At 39.3% G+C, this 22,992-nt stretch overlaps 1 pseudogene; it reads left to right on the top strand.

Annotated features, from left to right (window-relative positions):
* Positions 1 to 597: 597 nt before the first annotated feature.
* LOC142835630 (large ribosomal subunit protein uL11-like) lies at positions 598 to 22,596 on the top strand (annotated as a pseudogene).
* Positions 22,597 to 22,992: the final 396 nt, after the last annotated feature.

The following is a 22,992-nucleotide window of genomic DNA, read 5'->3' as shown; positions in this document are numbered from 1 at the left end:
CAGGGAGAATAAGGAGTCAAAGGAATACAGTGTAATTGTTCTATGAACACATATAAGGATGCATTCAATGGCTTCAATTCTTCTTGATATTGTTTGGGTAATGTGCTGACTCTAGTCTTATATGTATACACATGCACCACAGCAATTTGCAGTCCATGAAATGTTTCCCATGTATTTCATTTTTCATGATAAATTGCATGTTTATTATTTCCTAACCTCATTAGGCCTTATAAAATAACGTGCCTGGGTTAAGCAATCATTAAGTGTCTTTCCAGCTTTGTTGCTCTAATGTTCTCAAACTGTGACTTGGCCCTAATCATGAGCACAGCTCAGTACATCCCTTCCCTCTGCGTGTTTCTGTGTTTGTCTCTGCCACTTTGGTGTTCTCCCAGTAGACACATCTAAGGGCATGCTGATTAAATTAGCCAAATTAACTCTTTGCCTGACTCGGTCCTCATTAAGCTAATGAGCAGACGAGTTCTGCATCTGTGTGTCTCAGTTGTCTTAGGTCAGAAGTACTGTCGCCAGGAGCGCCAGGGAAAAGTTGTCATTGTGACATTCCTTAAGAGTTTTTAAGTTAGCAGCTCAAGAGCGAGCATGCGGCTCCGCTGTATCGACGCCGTAATGGGCTAGGCGATCTCATTTTCTCTGCTGCATCATTGAGGGAAAGGAGCAGTTGTGTTTCCTCCCCCAGGAAAGAGTTTCTCGGGAGAGCCAGTATGAGAGATGCAGAGCAGCACTCATCAGAGTGAGGGGGATCTTTGTACGCATGAGGTGCGGTAGAGAGATTAGATCTTAATGATGTAGCAACCGTGTGGTGGCAACCCTACAGATCCATTGATGATGAAGTTTGTGTTTGTGGGCAGGGCATGAGAGGGATCTTGGAGATAGATTTGGGGAAACAACAGAAGAGGGAGGGAGAGCTAGCAACCATTTTTAAAGGTTGGGTGCTTTTGACTCTAAAAGCCATGCTTCCTTTGTTCAAATCACACATCACAGCATCCATTGGACTCAGTGGCGTTTCATATTGCATATTAAGCAAGGCTCTAAAACTTTTATACTGGATTTAAAAATTGATTTTTAAATAACTTTTTGTGCTTGTGTGTAATTATAAAGTGTGAAACCGTACGGGTTGACAGCAAAGTGGCCAGCACATGGTAAATGCCAAATATATGTTTTTCAGTGGACAGAAGGGCACCGGGAGCAGTGGCTGTGTTTAGATATTATGGTTGGCCAAGTCCCCATGAGGGCTGACGATGGCCTTCACTACAGCTTCCTCAGTCTGAGCAAATAGTGTGAATGAAGGAAGCATGATACCTCCAGGGATTGCGGCCAGTTTATGAGGGCAGCCTTTATTTTTTTCTTTTTTTCCAGAAAGAGAAAAGAGGCTCTCTTTAACCCTATGAGTACAATGGTGAGACAAAAGTGTCTCTCTTCATGGCTCTAAGTGGTACCCCTTATCACTTACTACCAGGGATCAAAGTGAAATGTGAATATATGCAGACAATACATGTGTAATAAACTGGTCATTGGGAGAAGGTAATGAAACTTTGGAAAAAGTAAGATCATTTATAAAAATTCTAGCATTGTATACAACATCTCTTTGTTTTGGTTGGTTCCAACCTTAACACTGAGTTATGTGGCTCAGTCATCACCCCGAGCTCTGAACAGTGGACTTTGTCACAGCTGAGAACACTGCTGGGAACAGAAACAGATTCAGGGCGTGCCTGCCATACTTCCTGTGCTAATAAACTCTGTGATTTTACACTTCCTGATCCTCCCATCCCCAGTCTTCCTAAGATGCCTAGCCATTGTGTAATACCTAGACCCACTTTTGTAGTAGAGATCAGGTTCACAGTTGGGACAAGTGCTATGGGCAAAACAAAGGCTTTGGTAATGGACTACTCCTTTGGCCTCAGATTGTTTCAGATTTCCTCTGCTGCATTACGTCCTGGCTGTACCTCCTGCCATCTGTCTGTTCTTATCACAAGGCCCTGAAACTGTAAAATGGGGGGGCAATTAAATCCACACACATCATAACACCATTGTGTGATTCATGTACTGCCTAGTACATTGAAAGCTCTTGGAAATGCCAGCTGCAATCACGAATGTAGCCCATGGGGACTGGGGCTGGAGCCATTCCTTCAATCAAAAATATCACAGTGGCTAGCAAAACCGTCTTTCTACTTGATAATGTACAGCTTTACTTAATTTGAGGAAGTAAAATTCTCCTAGCCAAAAAGAGGTTTCAGAGCTATTGATGGCTCATTGAACGCCACTGAATGATATCAACATGGTCACTCTTGCAAAAAGCGGAGAATGCTGTGGTCCATTTTACTAAATTAGGAAAATCATCCCACAAAAGCACTTAAACCCTTCAGAATAATGGAGTGTGGTAAAGGATGACTGTGTGGCAGGGATGTGCGTGCCAGTCCAGGCCTGCATAGTGGGCTAAGGGGACTTTGAAAGTATTGTTGAAGTACAGTAGCATGATTAGGCAAGGTGAAAACACTGGTACCCATGCCATGCTAAAAAATCTGGAAGTTATGGCATAGTTAGCAAACTAAAGGGCCGTGGGGAGAACTTGATGACATGTTGCTTCAAGTGGGGTATAGCAGAAGAATAGGAAAAAATAGAAGGCTTTATCTCCATTGGTTTCTGTGGGAGGAAGGGTATATCAGAACCAAAATTCTTATTGAGAAGATAGAACTGTTTCCCAGGCCAAATATGAAGATAAATATTCATATGGCAAAAAAATATCTATCTGAAAGTTGACTGATCAACAAAGTGAGAGATCACAGATGGATTTTCTCCGTCTGGCTGTTGGTCCTGAGGCGGTTTCCCCTAAACTCTGAGCCCCAGAACTGGCCTGAGCATAGGAGCTATCCCATAGAACTCCAGTGGCTTTGCCACAGCAGCCTTCCAGGTCCTGTGATCAACTGTGATTCCATGTCTACTGAGTCACTGATGGGCCTCCAGGCCTACCAGGACAGGTGGTACTGGTACAGTACATTTAATACTTGGTGAGTATTTTGACATTCTACACTCGTTTTTGCTTATTTTTTTAAAGATGGAATATTATGTAACTGGGGCTGGTCTTGAGTTCCTGATCCTCTTGCCTTCATCTCTTAAGAACTGGAATTATAGATGTATGCCTGGTTCTTCCTTGATTATTAACATTGAATTTGTGAATTGGGCTGGTGTGAATCATTTGTCTGGACTGTTTACCTCTGGAGGTACCAAATTCAGTCTTCTCATCTAAGACCAAGCTTAGAGAACTCTTCAAAGTCTTTCTTTCTCAATTTGTTGAAAGTCAGATGGATTTTCCCAATATGTCCAGTGTGTGCACTGTTGTGACCTAATTGTATAATGGACACCATAGCCTTTATTTCTGCAGGTGGCACTAAAATTGTAATTATCATAACCGCTGAAATACACATGAAGGGAATTTAAGACTTGCCTCTTAATTTGAACTTATTCCCATAGTCTCCCAACTATTGAACATGAAAATATTTTCAATAGACTTTTCACTTTTGACAGAAACAAAAGAGATTTTTTTGTATAAATTATCTCAATTTGCTGTTCTAAAAATTTATTCTTTTTTGAGAACTTCATGCATGATACTGTATCTATATCATTTTATCATGTTCTCCCCTGTCCACACTCATCAACTTCATGGCCTCTTCCTCTTTGATTATTATGATTTTTACACACACACACATGCACACACACACACACACACACGCATGTACCCATTTATGTACACATGCACCATGGGTCCATTTAATGCTCTTTGTGCATGTGTGTATATGTTTAGGGATAGCCTGTTGCAGGGTTCATCCCTAAGGAGGGTGGATTTTCCGGATAGGGCTTAATAATTGTCTGTAGTTTTTCATCTAGGGTGCTGCTTTTGTTTGCTTGCTTTTTGCTTTATCTATCTTAGGGTGAAGTTTGGAAAATGATACATTTTTCCTTTTTTGTTTTAGTTGATATTCGTAACACTTCAACAAGGCATTAGAGATGGGTTTATTGTTTCCAATCGAAACCTGAAGAAAGTAGGAAGAGGAGCTTATCAAGTCTCCTTTCATTGTGTTTGGTATGTGGCTGAGTGGAGAAATTAAAGACTGCCTGTGCCCCTTGTATCTCCCACGCAGGACACCATGCTGCCTGATCATGCCGGTATGACTGTCAGCAATAGCCATGGCTGGGGAGATGATGGCAGAACCATCTTTGCAGATGGAGACTGTAACCTGTTCATGGGGATTACAGCAGTCTGAAATCCTATAGCTGCAGTTACAGACTGTTAGTTCTGGAAACGTGATGGTACCAATTTCATGCCACCCATTCTGATTCCTACATCCTTTCATGAAGTTATCCAGGAATGGAAGTCCAGTTTGCTGTGATGGAAAAAGTTCAATTCCCACAGAGGCATCATTCTGGTCTTTTCATTAGAGCCTCAGATTTAAAAAAAAAAGAAAAAAGAAAAAGAAAAGAAAATCACCCAGATCTGTCCCAGTACAGCTCTCCAAATGGCTCTGTATCCTTTGTAAACCCTTTTTGCTTTGCGGTTGTTTCCTTCTGAGATTTCCTGTTTTTCACTGATTCTACACAGGTCTGTTGAAAATACTAAAACATTTTCCTTTCTCATTAGATCTGTTCTCCTCAAATCCCTCTGCTGCTTTTCTGAACCATGTCTAAACTTGGAGAGATATTTTTTTTCTTCTTTAACTTTCCTATCTAACTGAAATTTTAGGCCAATCAAAAGCAATAATAACAATAATACAGCTTCTCAATTTTCAGCCATAAATAATTCTGGCAAAGAGAAGGAAAAGAAAATTAAACTACCAAATACATTTCCATACCATGCTGGGAAGAACGGCTATAGGAAATTATTAGATTTTCTTCTGTAAATGTCTTAGTAAAGAACTTGGCATTTTGCTAAGTTTTCTTCCTTTCCCCAAAGGGTGTGAATTATCTAGGAAAACACTTTCATAAAGTCAAGCATGAAATAGTTATAAATAGTTATAAATAGAGTAGGAGATGGAGCCAAGCAGGGAGGGGAGATGAAAGGGAGAGGAAGGACAGGTGGGTGTGGGGGCCTTGTGCAAGCACACAGAGAAAGATAGAGGAAAAAGTGCAAAGCCTTCATACTATGGGTTAGTTTGCTATAATTCTGTGCAGTAAATACATACAGTAGGGTTTTTCTGTAGAAGCATAAAGGGCTGGTTTCTTTAGAACCACATGGCTCCTTCAGTTTCTGCTTCTGTCCCAAGGATTAACTAGGAATTGACATGTAAGATACAACCACTGAATCATTCACTGGAGACTCATAATCAAATAAAAAGTTGAAATTTAATTTTGCTCCCATTTTGAAAATGTACTGTTTATTGAGCACGTTCTAAACACACTTTCCAATGCAGCACACGTTATTTCTATTGGCCGTGTCAAAGGGTATCATCTCTGGGGACAAATCCTTGTGGTGTTTTCTGTAAATATTATTTGGGTCAAGACCTGTTGATCTTGACTCACTGGTTCTTGGAGCTATTACAGGAAGTCTTGACTGCAGGGGTATGGGGTGAATGGATGACTCAGTAAACAGAGTCTTGGAATATTGAACTTGATGTCAGAATCCAAGAACAGAATGATATTCAGTCATGTTAGCTTCCCGTTAGCAGGAATAGGATGGAATAAGCTCTTGGTGTTCAGAATTCCTTTTTGGAAAATGACATAAATCAGAAATTAACTTTAAGACAAATTGCAATTATGACAAAGGTGCATGACAATTAGCATCAACTCTAGTGATGGGTGTATAAGGCAGCATTATTTGCCCACGCACGCGGGATGCAGCTGCTCTTCTGGAACAGCTTCTTCAGGTGGAGGTTTATGAGTTCTCTTTGCTAAATGTCTTGCCTTGAATCTCTTCTCCTTTCACATTAATGAACAGAAACAAGAAGCTTTCTCATTTATAAATAAAGACCAGAGAGCGATCAATAGAATGCCACTAATATGCTTTTCAAGATTAATAGATGTTAATAAAATGAGGTGATAAAATTGCTAATTGGATTCAGTAGGTGGAACTGCAGCAAGGAATATTTTTAGAGCCTTTAAAAACATTATCCTTTCTATTTGAAGGAGGTGGATTGGAAGACTCCCCTTGTGTTGAGTTCGGGAGTGGTCTATTTTTCTTTGGAAAGTCTCTACTTATTTTATTTATGGACACAGATCCATAACTTCCTGAGAGCAGCATGTTCAGTTTTCTCAAATTTTCTTCTCTGTTGCAAAATGACAGGGTTCAAAATTACTTGATTTAAATTGATACGATTTTCTCTGGAAAGCTGCAAAAAGGCAGCAGGCAGTAACTATTTTTGCATTTACTATTTTATTCTTAGTGCCCATATACTTACCAACTAGAATGGCTATGACTAAACATTTGATATTTGTCACCATTGACAATAATGCATAGGGGACAATAACTATGACTGCTTTTGTCCATGGGTGTACATTCATACATATATGCCTTTCCAGAAAATACTGATCTACATTCAGTTATAAGAATTAAAGATCTTAACCCGCCTCTATGTGTTTATATGTGTGAGTTCAGGAGTACCCATACCCTGACTCGTGGGTAAGGTTGTCTGTCTCTACCTTCTACCTTCTCCGAGACAGGGTGTCTTGGTCACTGCTGTGTCCACCAGCCTAAATGACTTGAAGGCTTCTAGGGATTATCTTGTTTTCTCCTCTCCTTTCATGGTATTAATACTGGAAGTATAGACACGTGATACTATGTACAGCATCCCATGGGACCTGAAGATCTGAACCCGCGTTCTCACATGTGATAGCCTTTATGGAGCTACCCAGCTATGAGCAACTACGTTTTTCAAAAAACATTACAACTCTAATTTTAAGGTCAAATGTAAGAAACTGTTTCTAGACTTGGACATTTTGTAGAAGCCTAAAAAAGTTATATGCCTTCCCTTAAGAGACTTATTTATAGAGATTTGTCTCTGAATGTTATATAGAGAAAATCCCTGCATTGTTACCACATAGGGTTTTCCTAGTTAACACAATGTCTCATCATAGACCTGGGCATTTTTACCTAGTAGTATGAGATCTTCTCTCTTAAAAAAATAAAGTTCCTAAATCCCATTATCATTGAAGCCACATACAGAGTAGGGCTGGAAGAAATAAAAATAAAGAATTAAAATTTGATAAGTAGGAGAGCTATACCCAAGCAAACAATGAATTCTGTAGTTTTAGCACAGGTTTCCCAGAAATAAGACAAGAATGAAAACATGTTGGGTAGCGACTAAAAAGAAGCAGGTCATTTTGACCAGAACAACAAGCTTTTCCCGTTGAATTGTATGCATCATACACAGCTAAATAAGGATAGTGAGTTATCTTGAAGAACAATTTTTTTAAAGAGAGGAAAAAAAAATCCCTGTTTTTGGTATGATTATTTTTCTATATTGATACTCTAAGAATGCCTACTTGTCTCTTATTAAAGGAGTAGTGAGGGTTATTTTGAATAGAAATGTTGTATGGAAAATTGTTATATCCTAGAAATTAGAGATCTGCTAGCTGCCGATTAGACAAGCAAAGAATAGTTGGAAAGAGGTCGTCGTAACAACAACAGCTACAAAGATATCGAAACCTGTGCTGAACAAAACTATACTTGGCCAGTAATATTTGTGTTTGTGTGTCTGTGTGAGTGCGCACATGTGTGTTTACATGCGTGTGCTATTCCCGAGGAGGGGGAGAGCTTTTCCTAGAAACCTCTGCTTCCTGATTGGAAAGGATTTTTCTCAAATCTTTTTTATGGTTTGAATGCAACTTATCCACATAACATTATGTGTTGTACTCCTGGTTCCCAGCCATTGGCATATTTTAGATGATTGACCATGAGCCCCCCAAATTTTGTGGTCAGGTCTTTAAGGGTTCTGATGTGGCTTCTCTTTTGGATAGGTGCTCTGTTTCCAGATCTACCAAGATACTTCAAACTCCTGCTGCCACAAACAGAGCCCCACAACTTTCCCTGCTCTGGAGATGGTACCCCTTAACTCATGAGCTGCAATAAATCTTTCCTCACCTATGGCGCTTCTGTCAATGTCTTATCACAGCAGCAAGAAAAGCTCCTAATACAAATCCTAAGCTTTTCTGCACCTAGGAGAAAACCTACCACTATTATTCTGCTCAATGGACATAGCAATACAATGACTCCTAATGTGATATATTGCTCTAGCCATAGATTGGTGAATCACTCAACCTCCATTAGAGAAGCTGCTTCTTGCAGTAGATAGCAACTAACACCAAGATCCACAACTGGTAACTGCAGAATGCCCAGCCCTGAATATGCTGCATAGGCCACGCCCTTCCTCTTGAGCTCAGGGTCTATGCAGAAGAGGGCCCAGAATGATTATAGGAGCCAGAGGTGGCAGATGACTTCAAGGACACAATGTTTTGCAGTCAAGGCAGGGGGCAGATGTGCGTATGAACTCACAGAGTCTGCAACAGCATGCATATGACCTGTAAACATACTCAAGCCAGACAAAATCTCAGCATGGGGTTCTACTTCTCATTTAATGAGAAAGATTATTTTTTAAAATATGTACTTTATTTTTAACTTAGTGTAAAAAAGCAGGACTCCAGACCACTTTTGACAAGGAGAAATTTCTTATATTTTCCAGTAGACATTTAGAAGATTAATATCCAGAAGCTATAGAACCTTGAGCAACATCAGGTTGAGGCTTTTATATGTTTTTGGCATTTCTGTTTCCTACATATGGCTACATGCATCCTGTTTGGGTGCTTTAAGATACTAGCGAGTGGCAGCTAAAATGAGAAGTAAGGGGAAAAGAGAGAGTTGTCGGAGACACATGGTCAGTCCACACATTCACATGAGTGTCCTGGTCACCCTACACATACCCATAGGGATATTGACCAGTCCATGTGACTCTTCCTTGTTTTCCTTCTCTTTAGCCCTCGAGGACCCCCTCTCTCCCCTACCACTGTCCCTGGAAGCTGCAAGGTTCTGTCTGCTTTCCCTGCAACCAAGCCAGTCGGCTTTATTCATGCAAAGGATCACAGACAGATAAAGATAACAGTCAGGAGGAATTTCTGTTTGTTCTAGTGGTGCAATGCCAGAGATTAGCACACATAAGAGGAAATTCCCTGGCTTCCTGGATAACCTTCTGGGTAGGTGTGCAAATTGTTCACTGATTATAATCCCAATCATTGCAGTTTTCAAATGTGCAGTTTCTAGTTCTACCAACTGCAAGTCTTTCTTGAGCACCATTGGAAAGTCCTGTGGAGTCTCTGAGAAGAAGCATCCTCTCCTCAGTCACAGACTGAGCAGTGCCATCTGTGCTGACCCTAACTGGAGTATTGTCTTCCGAAGGCGATGAAAATGTCTGCTATTGCTCTGGCTCCTGAAAAACCCTCTAAAGTGGCAGCCATGGCTTTCTTGGTTCCTTGGAAGCAGCTGGGTTCCTTGAAGTTGGAGTAGAGTTTTTAAAGTTTTTGTGGGGTGTTCAAAGCAAGGGAGATGTTACAAGATATTCTTGTCATTGTTCAAAATAGGGGCCACTTCAGTGACAACTGCAGGCTCAAGGCAGTCAGGATAGGCAAAGGCCTGACAGCTCTTTGTCTAGAGGTGAATAAGCCTAATAATTTAGCTTATTTGAAGGAAAGACAAATATTGAAGATTAGAATTCTGCAAACTTACTGTTTTGTTTGCTTGTTTCATTTGTTTTTGAGACTGTTTCCTGTCGTCTAGGCTAGCCTCAAACTTAGTATGTGACCAAAGATGACGTGAACTTCTTAACTTTTAGCCCCAGTCTCTAAAATGTTTGGGCTTATAGGCTTGCACCATCCATGCTGGCTTGAAGGTTTAGAATTCATATTCCTATGTGTGTGTCTCTGGTTTAGTTTTTGTTGTTATTTTTGAGAGTATAATTCAAATATCATGTTTTTCTGTAGGCAGAAGTTTCCTGTCCTGATCACCTGCTCCCAAGTAACTAGTAACCACTTCCCAAAAACTGACTTGGAGACTTAAAATAAATTATAAATGCTCGATAGATAGTTCAGGATTATTACTTTCCAACTCTTACATTTATATTAACCCACATTTCTTACCTATGCTTTGTCATGTGGCTCATGCTTGTTACTTCAGTTTCTACTTGTCCTGCTTCCTTCGTGCCTGGCTGGCATCTCTGCTGACTCCACCATTCTCCTTCCCATCATTCTCCTAGTTTGGTTGTCCTGCCTTTAATTCCTGGCTGGCTACTGAGCAATCAGCTTTTTATTAAAGCAATCTAAGTGACAAATCTTCAAGGTACAAAAGGATTATTCCACAGCATTTCTCCTTCCCTTTCTTCACTCCAAACTATTTCATATGCCTCTCCCTTTCTCCTTCAAATTCATTGCCTCTCTTTTCACTAATTATTGTTAAATGCACATATACATTTGTATACATATATCTGTTACTAAATATAACCTGTTGAGTCCATATACTGTTACTTGTATGTCTGTTTTTCAGGGATGGGCATTTGGCACTGGACAACCAGTTGGTATGCTCTTCCCAGGGAAAGACCACCTCCCCCTCCCAGCTTTTCTCAACTGCCTATAGTTCTTGGTGTAGGGTGAATGCCTTGTGGGCTTTCCCCTGTCCAGTTTGATATGTTTGTTGATGTCATCCTTGTTCCGCTCACATTTGGGCTGTCATGTTGGTGAGACTTTATGGATGTATCTTCTGATGTTATTAGGAGACACATCATCACAACAAACTCCCCTGACTCTTATAATCTTCCCATCCATTCTCCTACAATGTTCCCAAGCCTGAAAATATTTGTGCTATGAAAATGTTTTGCAGATAGAACATCCCCATTGTCTCAGTGTGTGGGTGCACCCCTCACGGTCCTGAGTTCCATGCTCGTGCTCTCTCTCCTTCTGCTCCTGATTTGGACCTTGAGATTTCTGTTCGGTGCTCCAATGTGGGTCTCTGTCTCTGTCTCCTTTCATCGCCTGATGAAGGTTAATATTCAGGAGGATGCCTATATGTTTTTCTTTGGGTTCTCCTTATTTAGCTTCTCTAGGATCACTAATTATAGGCTCATTGTCCTTTGTTTATGGCTAGAAACCAAATATGAGTGAGTACATCCCATGTTCCTCTTTTTGGGTCTGACTTACCTCACTCAGGATAGTGTTTTCTATTTCCATCCATTTGTATGCAAAAAAAGCATGGGATAAAACCGGACTCGCTGAACATAGCAGACAATGAGGACTACTGAGAACTCAAGAACAATGGCAATGGGTTTTTGATCCTACTGCACGCACTGGCTTTGTGGGAGCCTAGGCAGTTTGGATGCTCACCTTACTAGACCTGGATGGAGGTGGGTGGTCCTTGGACTTCCCACAGGGCAGGGACACTGATAGCTCTTTGAGCTGACCAGGGAGGGGGACTTGATTGGGGGAGGGGGAGGGAAATGGGAGGCGGTGGCGGGGAAGAGACAGACATCTTTAATAAATAAATAAACGGAAAAAAAGAAAAAAAAAAAGAAAATGTTTTGCAGAATTATCCGATGGAAATGGGCTCTACAACCTGCCTTTCTCCATTGAGTTAGCTATTCTCCTTTATCCTCTATCATCCGCCCCAAATGTTGGAGATATTTTCTCAGATATTCTTAAGAACCATTTTTTTTTCTTGTGAAGAAAACCCTTTTTCTTATGTGCTAGCTAGGGTTAGGGAAGGAGAAAGTTAGCTTGTGTCTTAACATCTTAAAACCAGAAACTTGTAACATTAATCATTATAATTAGAAATTGGAAATAACCTACAATTATAAATACAAAGTGCTATTTAATAAATCAGGTATATATGTAGACTGATACTGCAAAGCAGATCCCGGAAATTCCACTTTTGAATATTATTTACTGAAAAGGAGAACTCAGAACAATCAGATGACAAGCATTGGTGTGGAGAGTTATTTTCACGATGTGACCCAGCTATTTCATCCTTCATAAAAAAGATGATGATTATTAGTGTATAGTGGGATTATAACAAGTTTCTTTTATTTATTCATTTCTTAATTCAATATATAAGCTTTTGTGTGTCCAATCTTTATAGTCAGACAAAAATGATTAAGAAAATCCTACATTACTTTTCTTATCTCAATTTTTTTCAGGTCTTTTCATAACTGTTCAGATACATAATAGATACATACTTCCCGTTATGCACTACTATGTATTCATTTTTTTGCAACTGGATTTGGAAAGTGTTTATTTTCATCTATATTCAATATTACAAATTATATTTGCAAAAGTTCCTAAGGTATTCCTAACAGTCTTACTAATATTTTCACATAACATGACCAAGGCAGAAAATACATCCCTAAATAAGACAGAAAGCTCTGTTTAAAGCCTCACCATGGGACATTTCATTTATGTGGAATTTGTATGCAATGATTTATTCATTTCTAGGTTTTCAGATCGAAACAAGTCTTCTAGATTATAGAGGTGAGAGCAGTAACTTTTTTTTACCCAGTTTGTTAGGTTTCTTAGTTCAAGTGTTAGCAGAGCTATGTAGTCAATTATCTTAAATGTCATGATGGATTTTTTTTTGTTCTATTACCCTTGAACAAAACTTCAGAATTTCTGTCCGAGGTTTTTCTCTTATATATTGTAAAGGTAATATTAAAGGAATAAGGGTCTTGGTATGATGACCAGAGATGCTTGCTTTCATTTGCAACATGAGAAAGATGTGGACCAGAGTGCAGAATTAGGAGTGATACAGATCTTGAGTTTTTTTTGTTTTTATTCTTTTTTTTTATTGAGAAAATGAGAAAAAAAGTTTCCACCTCCTCCCAGCCTCCCATTTCCCTCCCCCTCCTCCCACTCTTCTCCCCCTCCTCCCACCCTTCTCCCCCTTCCAGATCTTGAGTTTTTGAAGGACTAGAGGGGAAACCACTGTAGCTTGGGCACATAAAGCACAAGTGACTCTCATACAATTGTCTCAAGAGTTGTGACTTTCAAGAAATCTGTTTGTCAGCAACCCAGATATTTACTCTCTGTCTCCCTGACTCTGTCTCTCTCTCCCTCTTAAAGTTTAAATCCATGGTTACCACATTCTTTGCAGAAATGGAAGGTGGTGAATAGATGAACAGAAAGAGAGTTTTGGTGGGTGAATCTATTCTATATTATATTATAATGACAGATACTCAGTATTATGCTTTTGCCAATACTTATAATACTGTACAAGATAGAGACTAAATATTAAAGTAAACTCCCAAGTTTATTTATTAAAAATATACCCTTAGTTGCTGAGGGAATGGCTCAGTGAGTGAAAGGGCTTGCCATGCAAGCTGGGTGGCTTGTTTTGGATCGCTGAAAGCAATAGAAAGGTGGAAAGATTGAACTAAGTCTCCAGAGTTGTCCTTTGGCTTCTACATGCATGTAACCACTCCCATCACATACATAATAATCATAAGGATTTTTAGAAATTTAAAAATAAATAAATAAATATCAATATTAGTTTGTTTATACTGAGTCAGTAGTAATAACAAATGAATCACACTGATGCAAGATAATAAGGAATAGGTAGGGTAGGAATGAAATAAGGGTATGGTTTTCTGTATTGAATGTTCAATTTCTGAAAGTCTAAAACTGTGAACCTAAGTCTGTTAAAGTAAGTATAAAAATGCTTAATCTAGTGTTCTATATTTTCTAGAGCCAACCTCAATAACATTTCACACAGAGTACAGTACCCGTGACATCTGCCCAAGAGCAGATTCCAAGGACACCTTGTACTAACTTCCTATCCCAGAGAAGATGTTCCCATAGCAACCTTGTCCATAGCCTGACAGCCTAAGCAGGATAGAGCCATACAGTGATCGTCAGGCCTGTGGAAATGGTGATGAAGCTGTTGATACTTCCTAGTAGGTAAAGGAGGGGAGGGTCTCAAGGCAAGGGAGTACAGCTATTGTTTCTCTACCTTCTCCCTCAGCTGCAGGTGGTTTGGTTGTGGGGGATGCCATATAGGAAGTATAAGATTAATTGAAAGCAGGCCTCCATGATACAGCTTCCATGAGGTCGCCAACCATGACAAGGAAGGACTTTAAAATGATGCAGCTGTGCATGTGGTGTGTGTGTGGAGAGGTGAGTTTATCCACACTCCTGTAAGTAGTCTCTGACCCACGTTCTTTAAGAAAGTCCAAGAGATTCAATGATCTCACCAAGTTAGACTTCGATGAAATCACGCTTGATGTTCATCTAGAGTAAATGGACATTCTCTTGTATCTCCTCAGGAAAGGTTAGCACAGCAATAACACATGGAAAGCAAAAGGTATACCAAATAATGCAAATTTTAGTATCTGTGTGCCTATGCTAATGGTATTAAGTTTATGTTGTCCATGTAACTTTTCTGTGTGCTGAAAATTATTTCAGACTAAAAGGTGTTATGAGGGTGTTATACTAGCAACAGATGAACACTTGTATGTCTTTCTGCAATGTTAGAATTAATTAAAAAACAATAAATTCATAGGCCTTACCTATTTCAATATCAACAATTAGTCATAAAATCCTGCCTACCCTGGAAACCTGGCCAAGGCAAATGCAGGACCCTTTATTTCTATTTAATTACTAACATTAATTTTCATATCACAAACCACATGGTAGATCTATCTAAATATCTATATGCCTATATATGGTTTGCAGAATGGATACAAGTGAAAGGGTCTGCAGAGATAAAGCATTTTAGGTGAATGAGAAGTAGTCTGTATTGGTATTGGTTGAGCCAGACCATTGTCAGGAGGAAAATGCTGCTGCCAGGTTAAACTCTAAGCTTGTTCAGGAGCAGAAAATTATGATTCTAATCCCAGAGGGGCAAACCTGTGAGCGGGTAGGCAGTAGAACATACTGTCCCAACATAAAAGGACCTAGCCTATCTGAAGCTCCAGGGGCATTCATACAGTCCACTGCTTGTTGGTCCTCTATGTACACACCATATTTCATATGATATGTTGGTGTGGGGCCATGCCAAGGCAGTGTTAGGTGACCACTGTTGTATGGGATCTGGGTGAGAGAGTTACAACCTTTTCTTGGTCTGATACGTGGACCTGTTTCTCTGACATCATTTTAATAGGACCACGTGTCCCCACAGTTTCAACTCACCCCAGAAAACTTCTAAGACTTTCTAGTCTCGTGGAGAAGTCATTTATCAATCTACACTAGAGAGCTGGTGCCTCATAGAGGCACAATTTATGTGTCCACCCAGGGGATGCAGTTGTCCTTTCTTAAAAGTGGAGTCAAAAGCTGTTTATAAATTGAGTTTCCTAGCCTAACAAATAGCCTGAAAAAGCACTGGCTTATGTAATATAGTGAGTACCTTTGCATAGTGTCTACCTGGAGTGTTTGGTCTCCACCCAGGCTGGAGATATCATTCTCTTTAACAGAAAGAGACAATTTTACTTAATTGAACTTCACTGCCCCTGTACTGTTACTGAAGTGGGAGCCAGAGAAACAAAGGAGAACCCCAGCAATGTGGTCCTTGGCAGAGCACTAAGAGAGGGTTTTTCCAATGCTGGCCTGCAGGTCATCCACAAGTGTAACTTCCATAGATGACTTGAAAACAAACTATCCAGTCTGAATATTTGATAACAAGCAAATCATGACTATTAGGGAAGACGTATATTCGAAAGTGATTTTAGAGATTATTTTTGGCCTGTTATAAATCAAAATGAAAACCAGTCAGACAGACCATTTCAAATATGCTGCTTGTGTATTTAATTCTAAAACTAAAACTCAAATATGCTGTTCAGAAACATATAGAGGTGAGAGGACAGGCTATTATCCTGAAGTTTGGACTCAATTCAAATGCCTTCAAAATTTCTATTTAAAACTACTATTTGTTAAATTGCTGAAAAAATTATCTGAAAGAAAGTCTGCACTTTCTAATCATTGGCAGTTCTTTCTTTCCTCAAGGTACTTCAGTGTGCTCGATCAATTCTTTATTCAACTTTTAAATGGAACACTCATTCTCATCTCCAGCCTCCTCTCTTAGCTGGGAGCTTCCTTGTCGCATGCAAAAGACTTCGGGTAGCCTTCTGTATGCCTTTTCTTTCCTATTGCTAGCCCTTATGGGAACCATCAGGACAGAGAGAGAAAGAAGGAGGGAGGGGAAGAGAGAGAAACAAAGAGAGAGAAACACACACACACACACACACACACACACACACACACACACACACAGAGAGAGAGAGAGAGAGAGAGAGAGAGAGAGAGAGAGAGAGAGAGAGAGAGAGAGAGAATTTCAAGACCAGCTGCAAGGTCTGTGGCAAAGGCTGGCCCATAGGCCAGGAGTCTTAGCCCCCAGGAAGAGGTAATTTGTGACTTTGTATTTCAGATGACTAAAGTGAATAAAAGCCTGATTAGAAAAGGTCAAAGAGAGAGTTGAGGGAAAGAAATTTAGGGGTTTGTGTGTGAACTTTGAGCCAAATGAATGACTTGGGCAAAAGAAGAAGGCTAAGAAAAGAATTCAAGCACAAGGAGGCACTGGGAATGTGGTTCCCTCTCTGGGACGTCCTTCAGTTAGGGCAAGATGAGAGGAAATGGATGGCAGGATAGCCAGACAAGGGGGTGGGAAATGAAAATTATAAGAAAAGCTACCTATTATGAAGGAGAAGGTTGGGAAAATCAGCCTTAGAGAACTTGGATCTGACAGAGTGTAATAAGAAGGGCATTTAAATCCATATGTCAGAGTGGTTAATGGATTAGAAGCTGTGAAAAGTACAAGGGGGACAAGGGTAAAAGAGGCCCGAGTGCTGCTAAGAAAAAGGAACAGAGAGGCTTCCAGGAAGAAATATTTTATGTTAAAAACCAGTCACCAAGCCACCAAAATGAGGGCGGCGTGATGTTCTTTTATAGGTGCTTATAAGATTTGTTATTAAAAAGAAGTTTTAATCATAAAATATTTGCTTCATAAAAAGGCTGCCTTTAATGTACAGTATAATATATACAGCATAATAATAAAATGAATACTCATAAACCTACCACCATACCTGAGAAGCAGTCCATTACCAACACCACAAAAAACGATCTGTGCTCTCCTTGCCTGATGCCACACACTGAGGCCCTGTGCAGTTATGCACCCGGGGTGTGATCTACCCTTCTCATTGCTATTTCCCCAGGTAGGTATGCATCTCTAAACGTCTTCTTTAGCTCTACCTGTTTTTCAGCTTTATGATTATGATATCAGAGTCCCACTGAATTCAGCACACGTGTTTTTTTTTATCCATGTTTGTAGTTGCTAGTCATCAATTTTTTCCCCCATAGGGATAGAGGCCAAAGGAAGCTGGGGTGATTTTGTATGTGTGCGTGCATGCATGTGCGCCTATATACACAGTTTTGTACATATACATAATTCTTTGACATAGGAACATGCCCTATACATTTATACACATACACACATTCCTATATGTACATGTACTTACATAAGACCTATATTTGGATGCAGATATTGAGAAATTATAAGGAATTTTATTACGAAGTTCTTGAAACTCACTGAGGTTTGTAAGCAGGTTTCAGATTCGGAGAGTAAGGTGAGATTCCCTTTCCCCTCTCTTCTTACTTTTTAGATCATTGAAAGTAAAAAAAAACAAACAAACATACTTTATGTTATACAAGACACTGTTCTTAAATATCTACACATTGATAACAGAACGACTTAATTAATCTGATAGTTCATACACATACTATTTATTTGTGGTGAGAAAACGTAAAATACACCGATCTAGCAGCTTTGAAACGGGTAATACCGGTCATTGTTCTTACCTGCAGCCATCAAGTGGTATGACAAACCTTGTTTCTTACGCCCAATATCTAAAAGAGATTAGTGAAAGATAGCATCTCCTTCAGTGCCTCAGTCTGACTTCTTGTAACTGCCACTGCATTTGCTGCTTGTACGATCGACTTTTTGAAGTTCTGCATACAAGTGATAATAGGTAGTCCCTTTGTCTTTTGTGCTGCTCTCATTCGTTCCACACAAGTCTCTCAGATTTACATTGGTTGCTTTGTATAAAAGGCTTTTATTCATTTCTTAAGACAAAACACATAGTGTGCTACACTGCTTTCATAAAGAATCCACTCATTGGTTTATGGTCAGTTTGAATCTGTACTCTGCCATGGTGGGCACTGCTGAAGTGACTCTGAGAATGCAGATCTCTCTTGGATAATGGGAGTTGGATTATATGGTAATTATTACTTTTTAAAAAAAATTTTGTGAAGACTCTCTAAATTGTTCCCCATAGTATCTGTACTAATACATTTTCACTAATACATTGTACAGGGTACGTTGGGTTCTCCTTCCTCCATGTCTTAGTCAGGGTTACTATTGCTGTGATGAGACACTATGACTAAATCTAAGCCTGGGTAGCAAAAGATTTTTGGCATACACTTCATCATTGCTGTTCATCACCAAAGAAATCAGAATAGGAACTCAAGCAGAGCAGGAACTTAGAGGCAGGACCTGATTCAAAGGCATGGAGGAATGTTGCCTACTGGCTTGTTCTTCATGACTTGCTCAGACTGCTTTCTTATACAACCCAGGATCACTAGCAAAGGAATGGTACCACCCATAATAGACAGGACCCTTCTACATCAATCACTAATTAAGAAAACGTCCTAGAGACTTGCCTGCAGCCCCATGTTAAGAAGGTATTTTCTCAGTTGATGCTCCCTCCTCTCTGATGACCTTAGTTCCTGTCAAGTTGACATAAAACCAGCCAGTACACTCCCCATCCTCATCAGCCACATTCTCTTTTAAAAATTCTGGAATCTATCCATTCTAACACATATGAGACACCATCTCCTTGTGGTTTTGATTTGCATTTCCTTGATTACTAGATATTGAGGGTTTTAAACTGTACAAGTCGGAAATTTGCTTATCCTTTTTAGTGATATTGACAGAAGTATAGATAGGCCTATTCAGGTCTTTTTCACATCCTTTACTGACTTATGAGGTATCTTATTACTGAGTAGGTTGATCTGAGTATTAACCTTTGCCAAATGTTTGATGTACATACAATATTTCTCCCATTCTCTTAACTAACTATTGTTTCCTCACCATGCAAGAACTTTTTAGTTTTATGCAGAACCATCTGTCTATTTTTGATTTTGTTATCTGTATCTTTGAATGTCATATTAAGGAAGAGGTTTTGTGTTTTAGTTTTGGAGCAGAACTCTTTCTTCTTTGGAAAATCTAGGGTTTTGTTTTGAAGATGTTGGCTAACCAGATGAGGCTCTTCTACAGTATGGGTTGTGTGTGGATGAAGGAATGATCTACTTTACAGAATTCAATAGTCAGGCCATGCCTGAAGATAGTGTTCTATGGCACTCTATCCCTTCCTCTGGATCCAAAAGTCTTTCCTGTATTTTGAAACGTTCTCTGAGTTCTTTTTTTTGATAGTGATGTGAGCCTGTTTAGAACAAGGAGTCTGGAAGAGGGCAAGGAGGCTTTGACTCATTTTCCTCCAATGCAGAATCAAGGTAAAACTCTCATGACTTCTGTGGCTTGAAGTTACAGGATATCACTTATGGAAATTTGCCCAAGGCTATAGTTATTTATAAAAAATACCCTTTTCAGAAGAATCAGTGCTTGCTTGGGGGAATAGTGACTGTTTCCTAGTGTATTGTTTCTCTGCTGTGTATTTGTTAACAAGCATGTTTATTAACAATGCAAGATCTTCCTTTTGCATAATTCACTTTCTGTAGCTACTGTTCATAATCAGGTCCGTGCAGTGTGTAATAAGTGTCTTTATAGGAATGTCCAACTATAAAAATAGGCTAAATTCAATACAGAAACCGTGAGTTCCAGACCAGCTACCAGAAAGATTTATTTTAGCAATATAGCTGTATGTGAGGCTGCTGCTTGGTGCTTTTTAGCTGGCTTACAACATTTTATCTCCTTATGCTGGCCAGAGCTAGTCCTAAGAGTAGGATTCATCTTCAGGAAACCCAAAGTATCAATAAACTACATTGCTCTTGCAGAGCTATACATTCTGAGGAGTAGGCGCACTGTTCCACTAACCAAAAAGTCCCTTTAGTTACTTCCCTTTATTGCACTGTCTGTCCAGTTTTCTGTCTCCCTTCTCTACCTCATGCAAATATCAAAGCTCAAGTAAGCAGGAATGGAGGAGGATGTGGAGCTGAGATCATGGCGATTGCATAAATCTCTGTACACTAGTCTTTAGAATCCTCAGTGGTCTCCACCTGTCCAACTTCTAGAATCCTAATTGCTAGCCATATGGTGCCTTTTAGCTCATTTCCTTTACCTCCAGCTGGAAATTAGAGAATCCTGAAGAAATATAACACTTCTAGTGTAGAGATCTCAGAATACCAGTGATTATTCACTCATTGAGTCTTGTCTACTTCATATCAAAACATCATCCAATCTGGCCCATTGCTGACAAATCTTGTTCATGAATATTATATTTTTACTGGAGGATGCATCTTCATCATGAACACTAAACATCCAATCAATGGTTCTGATATTGTTGGCCTTCAACATGAAGATCTAAGCATTGCTATATATTTGGGGATTTTATCCAATAGTAAAGTGAAAGAAACGGAACAAAAGGACCCATAAAAAAACAGAGGCAATGAAGAAGAAAACAAAAATCTATATTTAATATCTTTAGAGCAATAAAAAATACTGCATCTATAAAACAAACAGAAGATGCTATAAAAAGAAATAATCAAGGAATCAGGAAGACCCTTAAAATTAGAACTATGGTAGCATCATAAACAAATCAATACAATGATTGCAGGATGAAGTTGAGAAACCCTCAGCAAACAAAGCATAAAGAGACAAAAAATAAAGGGAAGTAAGTTAGATCAATCCAGAAAGTCCAGCATCAAACCAATGAGAAACAAAAGACAAAGATGAAACAGTTATAAAAGAAACAACAAAGATCTTCTCAGGCACACACACACTGGAAAAAGGATGGAGAGGGCTCCTCCCTTATTCTCCCATTGGTGAAGTTAATGGAAGTCATGTTTGAACAGACTTAAGAAAACAGGAAGAGAACATCCAGGTAGCTGCTATCTGTCTAGCACAGAATGGAGCTCTTGGAAGGGGAGCCAAATACTACACATCTGGTAACACCAGGAAGTTATGAAAATGACATAGAAATGGATGATTAACTTTAAGCAAAACGTTGTACAAAAAAAGAAAGAAAATTGTTGCCCAATTCTCCCTTGGCTTAATGGAATTAAGTATTTCCAATGAATGAAGAGTGTGTTGTAACAACATTGAGAGGAAGAGATGATGGAAAGTGAGGATGAGAGTCTACAGAGTGAGTTCAAAGTCAGCCGAGGCTGCATAGTGAGCTCGTGTCTAAAAAGGAAAAGGCAGATAGGAAGGGCAGGAATGACATCGAGGGAAGAGGCAATATCTCAGCTACAATAATGAGATCAGCACTTCATACCTAATATTGGTGACTCCAGAAATAGCAGATCAGTTTGTGACTTAAAGATAACAGAACTACATATCAGAAAAATCAGCAAGAAATGAAGAGAAGCAGAGCTGAGGCCTTTGTTCACACAGTCTTCCTATTTCCTAGATTAAACTATGTGTACATTTCTACTGCTAGCAATGAAAATTCACTGTAAAAATAATGGGAGGAGAGTATGTATATGTATTGCCTTTATGTAGTTATTATTTCACTTTATGATTGGTTTCTAGACATGAAGTTAAGGGGTCAAAGGGTTTGGTTGTTTTTGAGGCTATTTGTGTAAGTCACTCAGTCTTTGACACAGTTCACCAGAAATGCTTACTTTCTAACAACCTTACAAAATGTGAGCTACCTTCATTGAAAAATATTTTGCTCAGCTGATGAGTAAAAACTGCTTTAATTAGTTTAAAATTGTTTCAGGCTCAATATTTTCTCTTCCTTTTTGGCAGTGCCTTAAATAAAATAACATATTATGGTAAATGATTTAAGACTTATGTAAGTACAGTAAGCTTTTGGCTTTCTGCTTGGAGGGGGCTACAGTGCAAATTTCTTTGGTGCTCCTGAATTCACATTTCTCCTACAACAGCTTTCTCAATGTACTTCTCAAGTTCCATCCCAAACACAGGAAAGTCAAGTATCTGAAGCGCACCAGAGGTAAGACTGGTGTCACATCCACCTTGGCTCCCCAGATCAGTACCCCATGTCTGTCTCTAAGACAACCTGGTGATGATGTTCTCAAAACAACAAGTGATTAGAAAGGTCTGAGGGTCGCAGTGAAACTGACTGTTCAGGACAGGCTTATATTAAAGTCATACTTTCTGTCTTTTCTCTGGTCACCAATGCCCTGGAGAAGTCGTCAAGAAATGGAAAGAAGCAGAAAAACATTAAACACAGTGAAAACATCACATTTGATGAGATTGTCAACACTGCCCAACAGACACAGCACCACTCTTTAGCCAGAAAACACTCTGCACTACTCAAGAGATTCTGGGCACTTGACAGTCTCTGGGCTACAATATAGATGAGTACCAACCATGGTGACATTATAGACAATATCAACAGTGGTACACTGGAATGCCCAGCTAGTAATGAAACATAAGACAAAATATCTCAATAAAAGATCATTTGACCAAAATAAAATAAGAACAAGACATGAGAGAAAGTAATTTCTAAGCTAGTTTTTATTGTTTTTTCCTTGCATAGGACAAGCTAAGACTAATAAATTTTCAACCAATCTGTGTGTTTTCTATCTATCTTCTATCTCCCTATCATCCTGCCTCTCTGTATTATCTACCTTCCCACATACCCATTGCTCACTGGCATCTCTTTATGTATCTATCTTCGTTCCTAGCTATGACAAATGGTTGTTTTATATAAATGGAATCTTGAATTAGTGTTATTTTGCAATTGTTTTCTGGACGTAAAAATACATTTTTGGAGTCTCCCCTGATTATACTTTAAAATGCCTCTGCTATTATGCATTTTAAACAATTGT

The sequence above is a fragment of the Microtus pennsylvanicus genome, chromosome 15 (genome assembly GCF_037038515.1).
Source record: "Microtus pennsylvanicus isolate mMicPen1 chromosome 15, mMicPen1.hap1, whole genome shotgun sequence".
In the NCBI taxonomy this organism is placed as follows: Eukaryota; Metazoa; Chordata; class Mammalia; order Rodentia; family Cricetidae; genus Microtus; species Microtus pennsylvanicus.
Note: the sequence above shows the minus strand (reverse complement) of the source record. Positions and strands in the feature narration are given on the sequence as shown.